The following is an 18795-nucleotide window of genomic DNA, read 5'->3' as shown; positions in this document are numbered from 1 at the left end:
TAGATGAAAGAAACACATTAGACATTATGAATCTTGCTTTTAGCAGAGCCCTTGATAGAGGGTTGCGCAGATGCTTGTGAAATTCATTCCATGCAGGGCTCGAAGGCAGCTGGAATCGCTGGGCTCCCCAGTGGGAGGGCTGGGGTGAAGCTGATGTTTAGTGAACTTCTGGGCCAGGTACTGTCTTGGGGGCTTTAGGTCTACAACCCCATCCAATCCCCACAGCACTCAGGGAGGAAGGGGTGACTTTCCTCATTTCGGAAGGGAAGGGGAGCTCAAAGGGGCAAAGTGTCAAGCCTCAGCTTGCATGGGGTCAGCAGGTGAGCCTGTGCTTGAATCCTGGTCTACCTCAGTCCAAACCCAGAGCTCTTGCCCTGGGGGTAAGAGATACCTCCCTGCCAGAAGTGCTTGCGTGCCTTGGAAATGGAGCAAAGGACCATGGAAACGAGTCAGGTGGGAGGGGTGGAGCCAGTAGGGAGGGCTGGGAGCCCCAGCTGGTGCTGAGTCAGGACTAGACTGGCCCTTCTAACAGGCCTGGTTTTCCCTGCTGCATTTGCAAAGGTATGGCACAGGGATAAGCATTCAGAGAAGGGCAAGGGTGTGTAATCCATGTTGTGGGGAATGGTTGAGTGAACAAACAGGGCTGTGTCATTTGCTCATGATATTCAGAGGCTGGTCCTGGAGACTGCTGTGGCCTCCTAGGGTTGAGCTGGGTCAGCGATATGTCACAGGAGGCAAGGACAGCTTTCTAACAAGAAGAAGTGTCCAATCTTATAAGGAATGAGCTCCTCAACCCTGGAGACATTCCAAGAGCTGGCATAGCACGGGAGGAGGGTCTGATTCCAGGGAAGATAAGAGATCAGCCAAAGTCTCTCCAAACACTACAATTCTCTATCTTCTGAAGTCAAGCATGAGGAAGGATATTCCAAGAGCAAAGCTCCCCTGCAGGATTTGGGGAGTGGAGTGAGACAATCTGTATTTGTCTCTGAGATCTGCTAGTGACCAACCACATGCTTGAACACAGAAGGGAGGGACTTAGTGACTCCTGGAGTCTCCCTTTAGTCTGAGGATTCCTCCTAGGCAATGGGATGACTGACAGCCCTTCCCAAATCCTTCCAGCATACGAGGGGGGCACCCTTAACTTCTAGAGAACCTAACAGAGAAAACCAGACCCATCAAAAATACAGAGAAGAGGGAAGGCAAGGGAGGAGGTGATGAGAAGGGACAATGGTTCAACTCACCTGCCTACAAACCTTTCCAGAAGTCCTAGTGCATGCCAGAATCTAAGACCGATAAGAAATGAGCCATGGAGGGCCTATGGTGCAGTGGACGAAGTAAAGCATGCCCCTGGTCTCTCTCATGCAAACCAGACACAGTCAAAGGCCTCAAAAGAAGGCAAAGAGATGGGTTTGCTCAGAGCAACAAGCAACCACTTCTACCTGGGACATTTCTAAAGGTGTTATTGAAGAACGGAACTTTGTAACATGGAGGGGAATTTGGCTGGAGGCAGGGGGAGGAGAAACACTGTAGGGAAGTGAATGGTGAAGGATGGGGGACGGGGAAATGGGGGACAGCTGGGTAGGCGGAAGGGCCAGATTTCCCAGGGCTTCGAATGCCAGTTGAGTCCTTCATGCCAGAGGCAGTGAGGTGCCATTGACACTTTCCATGTAGGAGAGAGTCAAGATCAGAATCATGTGGCTCCTGTGTAAAGGTTGGGATTGGAAGCCAGGAGGCCAGGGAGGGTGTCAGTGTAGAATCCGGGGATGTGGGGAACCTCAAGTCGGTTGCTAAGAGGAGCTGGTGAAGAGTGAAGGTTCTCAGCATGCGTGCCTGTGTAAGCACACCTCCAGGTGAATGTTTACTTCTCTAAGTGTACACATTTGGGAGTGAACATGTTTACATGTGTCTGTTTGCCAGCATGCCTCAGGGTGCATGATTTTTTTTTTGTCTTGCTGTGGAGGAGTATGCATACCTGCCCCAGGAACCATGAGGCTTTGATCTGCACGTGAAATGTGTGTGTGTGTGTGTGTGTGTGTGTGTGTGTGTTTGTGCGCACCATGTTCAGGCCCTCATCTACCTTAATTCCATCTTCTGCCACCACCCCTTCTAATGACATGGACACTCCGCATAGGACATTGTGGGATGGGTTGTGTCCATCCCCACCCCCACACATCTCCCACTTTTGCCCTTGAGCTCTTAGATTCTGCAGTAACTGCTTTGATCTGCAAGAGCAGTGAACTGCTTCCTGTTTCCTTAGTAGAGGGGTAAGAAGGTGCTGTGAGTAAAGCCTCTGTTACTGGTTGCAGGACAGAAGAGGGCTCCTCCCCACCATGCCAAGCCTGGCCCTACACCATTCCAGACAGGATCTCCCAAATGCTCTGACCTGGGCCAAAACCACATTGGTCCTGCTGTTCCTGAGACCTGAACCAAGAAGTCTGTTCCCACATGCTTTGCAGGCAGCCTGGAGAAGTTGTGAGAGACCTCACTCAAGCCACAGAGTCTCAATCCTGGCCCTGCTCTTGACCTACGAGACGACCTTGGACTGGACTTTTTAGCATCAGTTTTCCCATGTAAAACCTGGCCAGGCTCTCACCTGGTGTCCAATCATGGGCTTAGGGTGAAGGTAATGGGATTGTCATCCACTCTGTTGAAGTGTGTGGGACTTCTGTGGTTGTTCTTGGTTGGGCAAGTCCTTTATCCAGAGGTGTGCTGGTAAATGTTCAACATCTGGCTTCCTGCAAGAAAAAAGCCCTGATTGGCAGTGTCTACCAATTTCTCTGGTGTAAACACTCTTACCATGACTGATTTCAGTCCACTAGCATGAAGCCACAGAACATGGAGATGGAAAGAGATGTGTGCAGTTGGCTTTTGAGAGCTGGTAGGAGCGGCTCCAGCCCCTCCCGCCTTTATCCAAAACAACCAGCAGCAGCCCAGTCTGAGGAAGCATCTACATCAACATCAGGCAAGAAGCAAAAGGTTCAGCTAGAGTGCCGAGCATTGGGTCTGACTGACAGGTGAGGCTATAAAGTGAAAAGAAGAGCCAGGAAGTTAGGCACTTGGAGGAGAAACAGGTTGGGAAGTGTGACGTGCAAGGAGGGGCAGGTCAGGCGGTTCAGGACAGAAACTGCGTTATGCTGGGTGATGCATGGACAGCCCAACGCGACCAGAATATATTATTGCTTCCTGCTATTCCCGGGCTGGGAGGGGGAGGAGGGTGTACGTGATGATGAGGGAGCTGGGCAAATAGACAGGTGTTCCCTGAGCACCAGGGATGACGTCTGAGCAGGCCGAGCCAGGGAAGGGCAAATCCAATTCTGTAATTGTTGGTGCATCAATTCTGGTGACGGTCCCATGAGGGTGATGCCAAGGGCCCAGGGAGGGGGGAAGCCCTGGCTGACATCATCTGTTATTTCTGGGCCAATTCACAGCCTCATCCAGTGGGAACTTCCTTGAGGACATGAATCACCCCCACCTTCTCATGGCTGCCTCATCCTCCCAAGAAAATAGGGAATCCACCCACGAGGGTGTCCTCTGGAGATGGTGTGGGGAGTGAAGAGAAGAGTGTGATCCTGAAGTTATGTGGACCCAGGTTCAAATCTGACCTCTGCCCCTTGTTAGCTGAAGGGCTTTGGTCAAGCCATTTCACTTATATGATATTCCATTTCTCAAATGGGCTCATAATACCCATGAAGGGTAGAAATGTCATTAGTGAGATGGTAAATGTGAAGGGTCTTGCTCCTTGCAGGTGCTCAGTGAATGTCAAATCTCATTTCCTTCCCCCCTGCCTCTTTTAGAGACTCTCCTTGCAGTGGACAGTCTGTGGAAGCTTCCAGAGGGAGATGTAGACTCCCTTTCTGGTCCTTTGCCTGACTTTGTAGTGAGTGGCTCACAGGGGACAGGAGGGAAGTTGCCTTTGGGAGGGTGGAGAGGGTGGTGGGATGACAAGGACTGAGGCCATTCACCCAGGTGCAGGGTCTGGCCTGCTGGGGTGTGAGGGAAGCATGTTCTTTCCTCACAGAGCCAAGACTTGTCCTTAGTAACTTCTCAGCCAGGCAGGGCTCAGAGGCCAGGAGAGCAGCCTGTTGACCTCAGTGGCACAAGGCTCATTTCTCAAGCAAGGTACCTGTTCATCTTACGTGTCAGGTGTCTGCTTGACACCCTCCCTACTCAGTGCCTGGATGTCTGTATTTCTGGCCTAGCTGTCTGTCCATTGGTCTTCAGGAAAGACTGTTAGACTTGTTCCTGCCTGCTGTATTCATTTCTGCAGAAGTCCGCCCAACTTTCTCTCCGTCTGTCAGTCTGCCTACAATCCACCTTCCCATTGCTCTGATTGCAGCTGACTCTCTTGTACCTGGGCTCCATTGTATGATGTCTGGGTGACAGAGACAGGTAAATGAGAGTTGGAGAGAGTGACAAACAGGAGTACACATGGGGGAGGGAGCATGTGCACACACAGAGGAGTGACAGTTGGGTTGTCCTCTTTGAGACAGGGCCACTCAAGGTCTCCCCAGCCCCAGAAGGGTGTCCAGAGCACCATCTGTCTCACCCCAAAGCACTGTCTGCCTCCCAGACCTCAGACAGAGGTGTTCCCTGCAGAAGCTCCAGGAAGAGGGGGAAATGGAGGGACAGTACCCATGGCAACCAATGGAGAGGCCCATTTCAGCTAAAGAAGAACCCTTCTTGAACAGTGGAGCTGTCCAACAAACAAAATGGGCTGTTGGTGAGGTAGTGGTCTCCCTGTCATTGAAGTTACTTAATTAGGGGCTGGCCACCCTGTCAGGGCTGCTATGGTGGGGATTCCCAAGTAAGGGATAGGGTAAGACTGGGTGGTCGAGACTGGCTGACATTTAGCACTGATCTACACAAAGCAGTCTCCATGGTGTCTGGCCAGTAGGAGGTGCTCATGACCAGCACTGCTGTTGGAAGGAGCTTGGATGAAGTGACCTGAAGGCCCAGTCCCACAGCCTTTGAGCTGGAGAAAGACGAAAGGCCAATTAGTGGCAACAGGTTATGAATAAACAGGAGCTGGGAACTTGGGATGATAAAGAGCTTCCCAGAATAGGAATGTCTCCATCTATCTCCCTCACACTGATTTGCATGGCTCCCGCAGGCCTCCCTCCCCTCTCCTAACTCAATTTCAATTTCAATTTCAATGTCAATAACTTCCTTGGCACGACAAGCAGTCAGGGGTTGCCAGAGTGAATTGGAACATTGAGTTTCAGAGTCTCGGACCAGCTCGTCCGGCCAGTGTCGCCATCCCCTCCCAGGTCTTCCAAGCCCTTCCTGTGCAAATGTCTCATCCTCTGTGCCCTTTGGGGAGACTTATTTTTACCCTCCTTGGCTGCCTGTAAGGTTATTTGAAAAAACGATGCACTGCTTTGTTTGACCAAGATGTCCAAACAGCAGTAGCCTGTGGGACGTCATGCATCCACGTGATTTGCTGAGAACAGAAGGCTAAAGAAGGCTTATCCCCTCTCTCTTGAGACCCCAGCCAAAGGGGAAGCAGATGAGAAGTAGCAGTTCCCATAACGTGGTGAGTGCGTTAATGGAGGGGGACAGGGGGTTCTGGGACACAGAAGAGGGGTCTCTGAGCCAAGGTGGAGCAGAGGTGGGTAAGGGAGCGGGAGCAGCTTCCTGGAAGAGGCAGAATGAGAGGGACTTCAGAAGGACCCTTGGGTAGCAGGCTACCAAGTTCTTTCCCTCATGGGCATTGATGGCTGGAATGTCACCATTGTGCAGAGTGTTGGCAGTGGTCAGATCCTCCAGAAAGGGAGGGTGTGGTATGGAGGGGTGAGAAGGAGGTAAAAGGGATGCAGGGAGACAATGTGTGCGGGAGGTGGGGCCCAAAGTGCTGGAGGGGCCATGGGAGTGCATGGTGGCCAAAGCCCAGGCATGTCGGTCTGTGGGCTGAGGCAGTGGTGTGGCCCATCAGGGAGCACCATTTGGACTTGGTGTAGTCATACAGGAGAGAGGGCCCAGAGGGAGTGGAGCAAAGGTGTCGGAAGGCCAGGAGGCACAGGGGCACCATCTAGAACGCTCGGGCTCAGAGACGCGACAGAGGGGCTGAGTCAGGAGTAGCCCTGGAGCGTGAAGATGAACAGGTGGTAAGGCAGGTGACGTCGGTTCTGCCAGTTTGACATCCCTGCCCAGCACCAACTGGGGGTCATCCGTAGCCACCACCATGGGGAGCCACAGTTCATGGAGTCAGACCGAAAGGGGCCACGGCAACTTTGCCAGGAGGCCACCACGAGCAGGACCTTGACCCCTCTCCTCCTCCCTTCTTCTCCCCATCTGCACTGTGGAGAATTCTAATGAAACACAGCTCCCCACCACACCACTACCAGGAGTGGGGGCTGCTAGGGCAGCACGCCTCTGCTGTAGATGGGATGTGGGCGCTGCCTCCAGCTGTCTTTCCACAGCTTTGGACCAGCAGAGAAGAGCCCCAGGAGGAGACAGCCCTGGGCAAGATTGACTAATGCTCACAGGCCAAGGGGGTCTGCTTGCAAGTCTGGCGGGTTTCCCATGGGACTGTGCAAACCAGGAGAAGCAAAGTCCTCTCCAGAAGTGCCCCAAACCTCTTGGCTCCTGGGGACCCTCCAGCCACCAGGCTGTGAACATTTGCAGAGGCTAAACCATCCTTGGGGCCCCTCTGGGTCCTCCTCTTTGTACATCTTTGGGGAGTTGGGAGAGGCAGTGGGGGAGGGGATAGCCGGGAAGGAGGCGAGCCACGTGGAATGAAGTCACTGAGGATGATGCAGTTTCCCTTGTGTTGCTAGGGACCTTTAAGCAAATTCCTGCCATTTTCAGGGCCCCATTCAACTCCTCAGTAAGATGAGGGGAAGAGAGGGGTGCCTGGGTGGCTCATTCGGTTAAGCATCCGACTTCAGCTCAGGTCATGATCTTGTGGTTTGTGGATTCGAGCCACGCGTCAGGCTCTGTGCTGACAGCTCAGAACCTGGAGCCTGTTTCAGATTCTGTGTCTCCCTCTCTCTTTGCCCCTCCCCTGCTCTCTCTCTCTCAAACATAAACCTTACCAAAAAAAAAAAAAAAAAAAATCAGAGGTTTACAAAGAGGGTTCCTCAGAAGACTATTGTAAGATGTGCTGGGGAAAAGTCTGGAAGAATGGATTGTCCATCCTCCGGACTTAGAAAACTGTTCCATTCGCTTTTCAGTTACATGTCGGTTGGTTTCCCAGACCTTGACTTCCCTTGTCCTCAGCCCATATTATTATTCCCTGGTGGGTTCTCTCAAGGAAAAGGTGGGCAGGGAGAGCTCCTAAATGGGACTGGTAGAGCTCTAGAACTTTGTCTCATCAGGTGTTTCCCATACATTCTCGACAGCCTTGTTTTCTCAAACTGTCCATTTTCATCCCAAGGAAGGAATGGGCCCCGTGACAGAGTTTGGAAAATAGAGGACTACTTGTTCTTCTGCAAGATTCTCTCCAGTCCTGAAAGCCTAAGCATCTAAAGAACCTAGAACTTCTTTTCCCTAATGTAGGGAGAAGGGAGAGAAAATGACGTTTTAAAGCTCTTACTAGGTGCCCAGTTCTGCGTCACCTTTTTGATCACACAGCTCCACTGTGGTGTGGGTATGCATTCCCCCAATGGGGGGTAGAGACCCGCTCAAAGGAGAAGGGGAGGCCTGCCCCACCCCCAGCCCCCCTTGTGCTGGAAGGTGAGAAAGCCTTGCTTGAAGGTGTGAATGGAGGTCAAAGCTCCCTTTCCTGCAGTTTCAGGCTGTTTTCCTGTACTACCACATTCAAGGGCATTCCCTGCCCACCCTGCTTTTAGGAAAGGCCATTGGGGAACATTATGGGGTGAGGACAAGGGATGCCAGGGGCTTGGAGAAGCCCCTACGTATAACTGAAAATGCTGACTCCTAAGAGTTAAGATCCACATAGGGCTGACCCTGCACAGAAGTATGGAGCTGGCTATGAGACTCGGTGTGGTATAGTGGAAAGGAGCTAGCCAGATGAGGGTTCAAATCCTGCCACAAGCAAACGCTAACTGAGGCCTATATAAACTGACCTCTGTCTACTCACCCTGTCAATCCTGCCAGCAGCAGCCTGCTTATTTGGAACTACCTGGCAGGTAAGACGATTCCTTTCTCATTTGCCCATGTCATGTGTGTTCCCAAACCTGTTTATGTCAGTTGTACAGATAATTTAATCAAGCATGGCATAAGTCAATTAAATATGAGTGCAGAAAAGAGTTATGTTGCCATGGTAATTAATTTAATGCTTTGGGCAGGTTGCTAAAAAGTTGCTGTTGAATTTGGTGTGGGTAGGACTCTAAAAGATTGGGAGAAAAGAAACCCCGTACGAGGAGGTTTGTGTACGTTGATTGCCTTGCAAGGAATCAAAACCTGAAATCTCTTGGGGGGTATTCATGTGGTCTCCATTACATGTGATCTCCGGAAGCCAATTCACCTTCCTGAACTTCATTTTTCTTGGCTTTAAAATAAGTATAATAGCTCCTGCCTCGCAGAGTGTTATGAGGAACAAAGGAGCCACATGAGGTCCCCTTCTTATCCTTTGTTCACTTCTGGATGATTCCCTGGTCTTTTTCCTGCCATGACAGCTTTCTCCCATCCGGTGTTTTTGGAACATCATCTCGAAGTTTGCAGCTGAACTAATTGGACTGTGATTAGAATTTAAGGCATGGACCCTCCCTAAGAGTGACATCATTAATGAGGAAAAGCCCTTTTGAGGAACTGTGTGGGGTGAAGCCTGGCAGGGTGACATTCTGAGATGGAATCTGCATGGTGTTCCTACAGTCCAGGTGAGGGTGTGTGTATTTGTGCTGAGGTGCGACCTGGCCATCTTTTTTTTTTTAAATGTTTATTTATTCTTGAGAGAGAGAGAGAGAGACAGAGCACAACCAGGGGAGGGGCAGGGGGAGGGAGACCCAGAATCCGAAGCAGGCTCCAGGCTCTGAGCTGTCAGCACAGCTGATGTGGGGCTTGAACCCATGAACCATGAGATCATGACCTGAGCCCAAGTCAAATGCTTAACCGACTGAGCCACCATGCGCCCCTTGGCCATCTTTATACCCTCGCTGTGATGCCCCAGCTTCTCTGACCCATCCACCTGGGGCTCAACTCAGCCTCAGACTCTGGAGCAACCAGGGGAAGAAGGAAGTTGAGGCTGGTCAGCGGAGTTTGGGCACTGCTCAGCTCAGACCTCTCGGGTCCTGCCTCTTGTCCAGTACCTCAGAGTCAGGGAGAGGTGTGGCTCCCCAACACTTGTACCCCTGATGGGCTCCTGCTGGCCTTCCCAGGGATGAAGGTTCCACCTGTGGCTGGGTTCAGAGCCTCCTTGGCTGCCCAGGTGTCTACAAGCACCTGTCATTTGATGCCTCGTGCTCCCAAATCCTGGCCCAAGAAACCCAAGAGAGTCCTCCAAAGGGATCAGAATGTGCACTAATTCCCATTCTGAGGTCCTGACCCTGCCTCTGCTGTTGCCACTGCTGGCTTCCCAACACACAGTTCATTGGCCTCAAGGCTCTGCCAGTTGGTTCATCCCCCAACTCAGCTGGATTGGCCCCAGCTGGAGCCCCAAGGCCGAGGGGGATGTTTCAGCAGCTCTTCTCCTGCCAGGAAGCCAGTACCATATGTGCTCCTAGATGCCTAGAGCCCAGCAGAGGCAGGAAGGTCTCTGTGTGTGGAGACAGGGCTGTGATGCACTAGAGGGGACAAAGGAGGCAGCAGACAGACAGTAAGTCTCTTCTCTTCTGTGTTGGCTTCTGCATTACCGACAGAGTCAAGAAGATCTGTGGTCATTCATCACTGATGAGTGTGAAATCTTAGGGTGCTTTCTTAGTCCTCGTGAGCCTCTGTTTCTCCATCTGTAAAATGGGGCTGATGGTTGCATCATCTGTTTGTTGAGAATAATGTCAATCAGGTAATGTCTGTGAAGACCTTCTTTTCCCCTATGTGACCTGTTCTTGTCAAAGAAGCCAAGGAAACATTGAGAAAAGTGAGAGCTCTGCTGTAGCCTACTGGTCCAAGAATGGGCAGCTCTGGACCACCAGAGTGACGCCAGATTGTCCCTCCCATCTGGGCAGTGAATTCCCTGCCTGCCCTGGGCACACAAGTCTAAGAGTCGCCTCCTTGGCTCCTGGCTTGCCGATCTTGACAGATTTTTCAGAGCTAGAGCAGAGAATACATTTTCCCTTTGGCAAAACTGAGGCCTTGAGAGCAAACAACTTGTTCAAGGCCACGCAGCAGGCCAGGGGCAGGGGTGGGACAGGTTCTCAGAATCCCGACTCCCAGGTGCAGAGCTGGGTGTCCCACTGCCAGCACGCTGGCCAGCCCCTCTGCATCCTGATATGGGATGGGGACGTGCAGCAGTGAGGCCGCCTGGGCTCCACAGGGGCAGCCTGGTGGTGGTGGTGCTGGGCCATCCCGCCCTTTCTCCAGGGCTGTGCTGTGGTGGCTGTCAGAGCCATGACTGTAGCTACTTGGGTAGGACTATGCTCTTCCCACGGACCCCTGAGCTCCTTGGGGTGTTTCTCAGGGAAATAACCCTTCCAACCCCATTACAGAAGGGAAGAGAAGCAGAACAGGAGGAGGGAGAGAGGGCAGGCACAGGCAAGACCCAGAGCAACCTAGAGACAGAGGGATTCATTCATTCACGTGGGCCCCACATTCATCCAGGATGCACCAGTATATCCTGTTAAAATGCCGAAACTCTCCCCTCTTGGCTGCTCGATGGTGACTTCTCAGGGCCTAGGACGGTCCCTCAGGATCTCCTGGATCCAGAAACCCTAAGGTTAATGCTCGGCCTGTAGGGACCTCAGGACCCTGCTCCAGTGCTCATTCTTCAGCATTTCAACAATCATCCTTCTCCTCGATGCAGGCAAACCCCGCGACTGGAAGTATTGGGGGAAATAGGAAGTATTTATCTGTGAAATGCCATGATTCATTCACTCATTTGCTCATTCATTCATTCATTCATTCAGCAAATGTTTGTTGAGCACCTAGTACCTGCCAGGGAAAGGGCTTGGAAGCTGGATGCTGCGCTGTGTAACGTGAGGCCTCTGCTCACAGTCGTGCGGTGGACTGGAAAGTGGGGAGGGGAGTGGACAGCTGTAAACAGAGTGACCGAGAGACGAGGCACGGCAAGGGGAAAATGACGCCCTGGCTTGCAGCAACAGTGAAGGCGGCTGTTAAGCCCATGGGGCGGGGCCTCCGAGGCCGGCTTAGAGCTGTCAAGGTTCTTCAGCTCTGTCCAATTATCCACTAATGACTCACAATGAATAGATTAGGAAGGGGACTGAGGACAAGGACGCTTAATTATCCAGCAGATAAGTGAGGAAACACTGAGCAGCCCGTGACAGGTCTCAGAGAAGGCAGGTGAGGGGAGGGAGGGAGGGAGGGGGCCCAGATCACCCTCTCCTGGAGTACCCATGACCGCTGCTGGGGCTTCTGGGGGGCTGGGCCAGGCCGCCGAGCCTGGGCCACCAGGGACCAGAGCAGAGGAAGGTCAGGACAGTGGGGACTGAGGTGGGGGAGGGGGAGAGGGAGCGGGGAGCATGGATGGGTGATACAGACCTCATGTGCCAAGGTCTCTGCACATGCATTATGTCCCACCATCAGGACTTGTGCCCCCGCAGCAAGGAGTAGGGTCTGTGGGCTTTGTCTTCTGGAGACCGTGGCTCTGGCGCTTTCTTGAGGGTGCTCTTGTTCCAGCCTGGGCAGGATGCTGTCCCCGCTGTCCCCTCTAGTTCCACCTGCTCCCCGACATCTGGGTCCACACCTTGCTCTTGTCTCCCGGAGGAGGAGGAATTCTGTGCAGCTTCATCCAGAATGACCACAAGCCACATCTCTGCCCCAGAGGCCAAGGTTCACTGTCTATGTCACCCTTTGTTCATATTCTCTTGTGTGATAATCCCAGGGGTCCTGGGCCAGGCCATGAGGCGCTCCTTTCCCATGAGGCCCCAGAGGGAAATGGGGCTCAGGTGACTTGATTTGCCCAAGGCCTCAGAGGTGGCCCGCCAGAGTCGGGGCTTGAACCCAGGTCTGTCTGCTTCTGCCCAGCCTTCTCTTCAGAGCTTGATACTGATTTGTGTCAGGCCTGAGGCTGTGGAGAAGGAGCTTACCCGGAGCTCCTGGCCAATGTAAGTCGACCTGACTACCTGATTCCCCATCTCTGGTCCTCCCCCTCCAGCCTCACTATACTCATCTTGTGAGAAACCTTCTGGCTCCCCGTGGCTGCTGTTCTGAGGTGCCCATGATGCACCCTGAATGATGTTCTCCAGCCCCCCAGGGACACTCTCTCTCCTGCTACCTCAGCGCCCCCTGCCTCTGTTACATGCCTGGTACCCTCTGGAGGCACAGGTACCCGGGACAGCTGCTGTCATCTCATTTCGGCCGTGCTTGCTTCAGACCCTGCCACCACAGACTTCCAGTCCCTCAGGTACACAGCCCTTCCCACCTTCTGCCTTGCTCAGATTACAGGGGTCACTGCAGCCTGATTGCTTAGACAATCGGGAGACATGGGCCGTCCCCAGGCAGAATGGCCCTGAACAAGGGGTGTGAGGGGGTGGCAGTTGAGGGTGCGTGTTCGTCACATTCTGGGCCGAGTTTCATTCCTGCCAGGAAATTCCTTGCTGAAGGAGACAAGGCTTTATATATATTTTAACTCTTGTCCCGGGATAAGAACGGAAGGGTGCTGCATGTTTAGAGTGTACCAAGCGCTTGGCAGACCTTCTTTTCCTTATTCTTACAACCCTCCCATAAGTGGGTGTTTCGAGCTTGCACACGAGAAAGCCAGGGCTTGGGAATGTAAGGTGACTTAACTAAGGTCACCTAGTTCGTACAGGAGCTGGGGTTTGAACAGAGGGTTCTTTGACTCCAAAGTCCACGTCCTTTCATCCATTTAATACAGTGTACGAGAAGCAACCTGGAAATTCAGGGGTTGGGCGAGGTGGACTTGAGCCAAATGCACCACCGTGCCCATGTGTGGGGCTGCCAGGGAGGGGTCCTGGCAAATGATGTGACCGACCTTACAGTGCTTTCTGAAGTTTCACACGCTCTCAGTTAATGCCCACAGCCACCAGTCCTCAGACCCTGTGTACCTGGTCCCCTGGTAGAAACACATCTCTTGTCCTTCGGTACTAACTCTCCTGAGTGTCCAGGTCTTGACCTCTGGCCTGGGTCTGTGAGGCGCAAGCCCTGCCTGGGAGTCTTGTCTGGCACCTTGGGACCCGGGACACAGGGTCTGAGGAGCTGATAGTTTCCACAGGACCCCAGAGGACGGATGCATCAATATTAGCATCAGTTATAGCTCTGTCTCCTAGCCACACAGGTGATCGAAAATGACAAGCAGAGGAGGGACGCAGACCCAGCCTCCGCACGGTGCCGACGCTCACGCGAAGAGCCGCCCGGGGAAGTGGGACACTCCAGAGGTGAATCGTGACCCCAAGAAGCCTGCTCCTTCTCCTCTTCCTGTTAACCTGCTCCGGGTACCCAAGATAGGAAGTGGCCAGTACAGCAGATTAGACCTTCCAGAAGGACCTCATGTCTCCCCTGGTTGTCCAAGTTCGGGATATCTTGCTAGCCTGTGTAGAAGCACTTCCCCCTTGCCCTGAGTTCCACCCCCTCTTCCATTCCAGCAGCAAATCTGAGATGCCTTCTCTTAGGGGATGGCAGGCCCTTTGAGTTTAGGATGCTGGGTGAGGGTCTTCTCTTGCTTTTTTGTTTGTTTGTTTGTTTGTTTGTTTGTTTTTCTGCTTCGCTGAGCTTTGAATGCCAAGGCAGGAGCACATGGCAGAAAAGGCTCTTCTCTCTTTTTCCTTTCTAAGCCCTTGGCTGGGGGTCTGACACCCTGAGTGGTTGGTTGGGGTGGGGTGGCATTTGGAGCTCCTGTGTTCTGTTTGGTTGTCTGCCTAAAATCCCCGGGCTGGTGTGGGTGTTATGGGCCATGGGGACGGTGCTGGTGGGAAAGTAGGAGGGAAGGAGGGGGATGTGTGATGTCTCTGAAAGCAGGACATGCCTTCTCCACCTGCAGTGGCTCAGCCTGTGGTGTGCCCGGGAGCCGTTCTCTTCCCAGCAGCCAGAGGGAGCTTTCCAGAACCCCAATCTGACCATGCCACTTCTTTGGTCAAAATCCTTCAAAGGCTCCCCATCTCCCACCAGACTGAGCTTCAAGGCCCTTGGTGAGAGGGTGGAGTAAAGGAGGCACAGGCCTGAGAGCCACCCCAGGCTCTTCTCTGTGCCCTGCCATCTTCCTCCCCTACGTCCTGACTTCTCCCCTTGATCTGACTCCTCAGCAATCATTCAGGACTCCCCATGCCATCTTTTCTGGGATGCCCTCCAAGCCCTCTGAAGGTCAGGTATGTCCCTATCACCCTCTCTGACAGTGACACACTCATCCACTGAGTGTCCCTTGCCCCATGTCTCCTGCTAGATGCTGAACCTTAAGAAAGCAGGGATGCACCTTGCTCAGAATGGCAGCCCTCATGTCTAGCCTCTTGGTTCTCTAAATGTGGTCCACAGACCGGCAGCATCAGCATCAGCTGAGACCTTGTTAGAAATGCACAATCTCAGACCTCACCCATCACCTATATTTAAATGGTACCTGCATTTAAATCAGATACAGGTGATTTGAGTGCACATTAAACTTGGAAAAATTCTGAGCTAGCCAGGGTCTGGCCCAGAGTAGATGCCCATTTCTTTTCTTTCTTCTTCTTCTTCTTCTTTTTTTTTTTTTTACTTTTTAATGTTTATTTATTTATGAGAGAGAGAGAGAGAGAGCAGGGGAAGGACAGAGAGAGACGGAGACACAGAATCTGAAGCAGGCTCCAGGCTCTGAGCTGTCAGCACAGAGCCAAAAGCAGGGCTCAAAGTCAGACTGGGAGATCATGACCCGAGCCGAAGTTGAATGCTTACTGACTGAGCCATCCGGGTGCCCCCCATTCACTATTTCTTGAGTAAATGAAGAAATGTATGAGATCTGCAGGGAGTGACATGACAGCTATAGGCCTCTGCCTGAAACAAGACTGTGGACCCTGGAATAGCTTGGAGTGAGGGTGTCAGCTACAGCACTCACAAACCGAATGCCCACCTCACACACTTTGTTTATTTTTTATTTTTTTAACGTTTATTCATTTTTGAGAGAGAGAGAGAGAGAGAGAGCGCTTGAGTGGGGGAGGAGCAGAGAGAGTGGGAGACACAGAGTCCAAAGCAGGGTCCAGGCTCTGAGCTGTCAGCACAGAGCCCGACGCGGGGCTCGAACTCACAGACTGCAAGATCATGACCTGAGCCGAAGTCAGATGCTCAACCAACTGAGCCACCCAGGCGCCCCAGCTCACACACTTTAAAATACATTGTTTTGCTGAGGGACACCTGGGTGGCTCAGTCAGTCAAGTGTTGGACTCTTGGTTTCAGCTCAGTTCATGATCTTGAAGTTCTTGAAGTTCTTGAGATCCATCCCTGCATTGGGCTCTGTGCTGGTGGCACAGAGCCTACTTGGGATGCTTTCTTCCCCTCTCTGCCTCTCCCTCTCTCATAAAATAAATAAATAAACCTTAAAAAATAAAATACATTGTTTTGTTGAAACCTTATGACAATTGGATCATCATCCCTTGTTTATTGATATGGATACAGAGGTGTAGAGAGACTCCTTACAGACGCCATGTTTGTGTCCCCCACAAATTCATGTGTTGGAACCCTAACCCCCCATGGTGATATTAGGAGGTGGGGCCCTTAGGAAGTGGTAAGGTCATGAGGGTGGAGCCATCACAAATGGATTAAGTGCCCTTACAAGAAGAGACAGGCGAGCAAGCTTCCTTCACCATGTACGGTGCAGGAAGGCAGCCATCTACCAACCAGAAGCGGGCCCTCACCCGACAAGGATCTGTCAGCACCCTGATCTTGGACTTGCCAGCCTCCAGAACCATGAGAAATCAATGTTTGGTGTTTAAGTCACTCAGTCTATGGTTTTGCTATAGCAGCCCAGACTGACTAGGATGCTTGTCCAAGGTCACAGAGCAGTAAAGGACAAAGCTGGGGTCCCAGCTTCAGCCTGACTACTTCCTGCTGGAGGAGTGAGAACAGAGGCGGGGGTGGGGTGGGGAAAGGATGTGCTATGTAAGGCCTTGCTGGGCCAGGCCCAAGGATTAGCTCACTTCAGGATGGAACTAAAACCTGCCTCCCATAAGAAGGGGCATATGGGGGGAGACTTTGGGCAGAGGTCTGAGTGGGTTTGATTTGTGGCTGAAATCCCAGCTTCTACTCTGGGGGCCTCTGGCTCCCTCCGCCTGGCTGGGACTTGCTCTGTTTTCTTGGTGGTGCCCTCTCCCCTTCTATGTGGGAAATGTATCCCTCCCGTGGGCTTTTCTGCAGCCCGCACCACCCAGGCCACATTACCTGAGCTCAGCAGAGTCTGGACGCCTTCCCATCCCTTCGGGGCTCGGCCTGGGGCAGAGCCTGAGTTCGCCAATCCCTCCTTCTTCCTCACATCTCTTGCCTTGCCTAAGAAGGTCTGGAATCCACTCAGCAGTGGAATGTGGATCGAGGGGACAGGACCTAGTCTAACCCCTGTCCTGTTTCAGATGAGACGTTCAGGTCCAGAGACGGGAGGAAGTTTCTCAGGGTCCCAGGTTACATGGTGGGTCATGGACAGCACCAGCCATGGGAGTCCAGACCATTATTGCTGTTTTCCATTGCACCAAGCAGCCTTCTCAGAGCCTATGTAGGAAGTGCACCCACAGGTAACATTTGCCACTTTTATTATTAGCTATTATTTATTGAATACTTACCATCTGCCTGACACTGTGCAAAGCACTTAACATACATAATCACATTTTATCCTCATAATAACCTTATGATTTATTTACTATTCCTACCATTATCATGACCATTCTCATTTTTTAGATAGAGAAACTGAGGTTCTGAGAAGTGAAGTAACTTACCCCAAGGTGCACAGCTAAGCAGCGAGGATTTGGAGGCAGTGTTATATGACCCCAAACCCTGCTTTGCTAAACCTCCTCTTTAAAAAAAAAGAAAAAACATATTTATTTATTTAGAGAGACAGCAAGTGAGCAGGGGAGGGGCAGAGAAAGAGAGAGAGAGAGAGATAGAGAGAGAGAGAATCCCAAGCAGGCTCTGCACTGTCAGCATGGAGCGAACTCAGGGCTCAAACTCATGAACTGTGAGATCATGACCTGAGCCGAAACCAAGAATCAGATGTTCAACCGGCTGAGCCATCCAGGTGCCCCTAACCTTCCCCTTGAGTGGGTTCACTTCAGGCATTCAGACTCATGTCAGTGTGTGGCAGCGAGGGAGGAGTCCTGTGTCTCTCTGAGTGGTAGGGACTTAAGGATCATGGCAGCACTGTCTTATGTACATGCAACCTTACAAGCACACACTGTTGGTTTACAAGGTACTCTTACGTTCTTCACATAATCTCAGTGACTACAATAAACCCACAGAGCTGGCAAAGTAGGTATTTTTCCCATTTAAAGAGTTAGGAAAATGGGTTTAATGCCCCAAGGCACACAATTTGTGGGCGGCCGGGTTGTATGTTGACACTATGACCACACACTGTTCCCTGTCTAGACTTAGGATAAATGCAGGGATCCTCAGAGGCAGTTAGCATAAACTCACCAGGGTGTTCGCACCCATCAGTGCTTGACCCCTGCCATTTGCAGGACTTCATTTCTGGGGTGAGGCTGGGCCTGGGGAAGACACACCCATCCATAACCCCAGGATTCCTCTGTAGAAAAGGGCCTGGGAGTGTGGGATAAATCCCCCCCAAAAACTTATCTGGGTTTGTAATGCATGCTGTCAACAGATACTGTTGGAGGGAGACATCAGTAAATGTGGGGACTGGTCCAGCTTCTGCTACCAATGAATTATGTGGCCTTGGGCAGGTCCATAACTCCTCTGAACCTTAGTTCTCTCACCTATAAAGAGGAGGAATATTGCCTATCCTGCAGATCCTTTAGAGATTTTGTGAGCATAGAATGATACAATATAGATGAAAGACCTTCAAGAAGAACAAACCCTGTATTTACAGAATGATGATCTCAGGCATAAAAGCTGAAGCTTGGGACTTGCAGTATGGGGAGGCAACATTTATTGAGCAACTATGAGCATCTCATAGACGTTATCACATACAACCCTCAACACAGCTCTTCAGAGAGGTATTATAGGCTTTTCTGCCACTGATCCTGGCTGAGTAGCTCTTAATAGACTGACCGCCCCACAGATAACAACTATAAATTCTGAGCAAAATATTAAAAAGTAGCTTTCAGAAGGAGAGCAACTCAAAAGCAGACAAATTTCAGAGTCAAGGGGCCGGGGAGATTATGGACACTTGGGAGAAGAGGATGGCACCGAGTGAATTTCTCAGTTTTGCAAGGTTAGCCTGAGGGCAAGCCCTTGTCCTCCCATGCTGGACGGCTAAAACTTGGAGAGAATCCTGCAGTCATACTGGTTTGAAGACGGAGGGAATAGATTTCAAAGCGACTGTGGCAGGTGGAAAATGAAGGAGGAAACTCAGGAACCAGATAGGGGAACCCCAGATTCTGAGTGTAAACCCTGCCTGAAAATACTGCTGACCCCCTGAATCAATGCATGTATAGGATAGCAGTCAAGTTGCCCAGCAGAGCTTATAAGGAACTGAACAGAAATTTCAGCTGCAATTCATTACAGGGGTGACAGCTTTGCAGGAGACAGTTCATTCAGGTTACCTACTAAGTTAAATAAAGAAAAGAACCAAATACTCTTCATAACCACATGAAGAATCCAAAGTCTCTACAACTTCATTATCTACAATATCCAGCATAC

This window comes from Prionailurus bengalensis, chromosome E1, assembly GCF_016509475.1.
Source record: "Prionailurus bengalensis isolate Pbe53 chromosome E1, Fcat_Pben_1.1_paternal_pri, whole genome shotgun sequence".
In the NCBI taxonomy this organism is placed as follows: domain Eukaryota; kingdom Metazoa; phylum Chordata; class Mammalia; order Carnivora; family Felidae; genus Prionailurus; species Prionailurus bengalensis.
The sequence above is the reverse complement of the archived record's forward strand: the minus strand, read 5'-3'. Positions refer to the sequence as shown.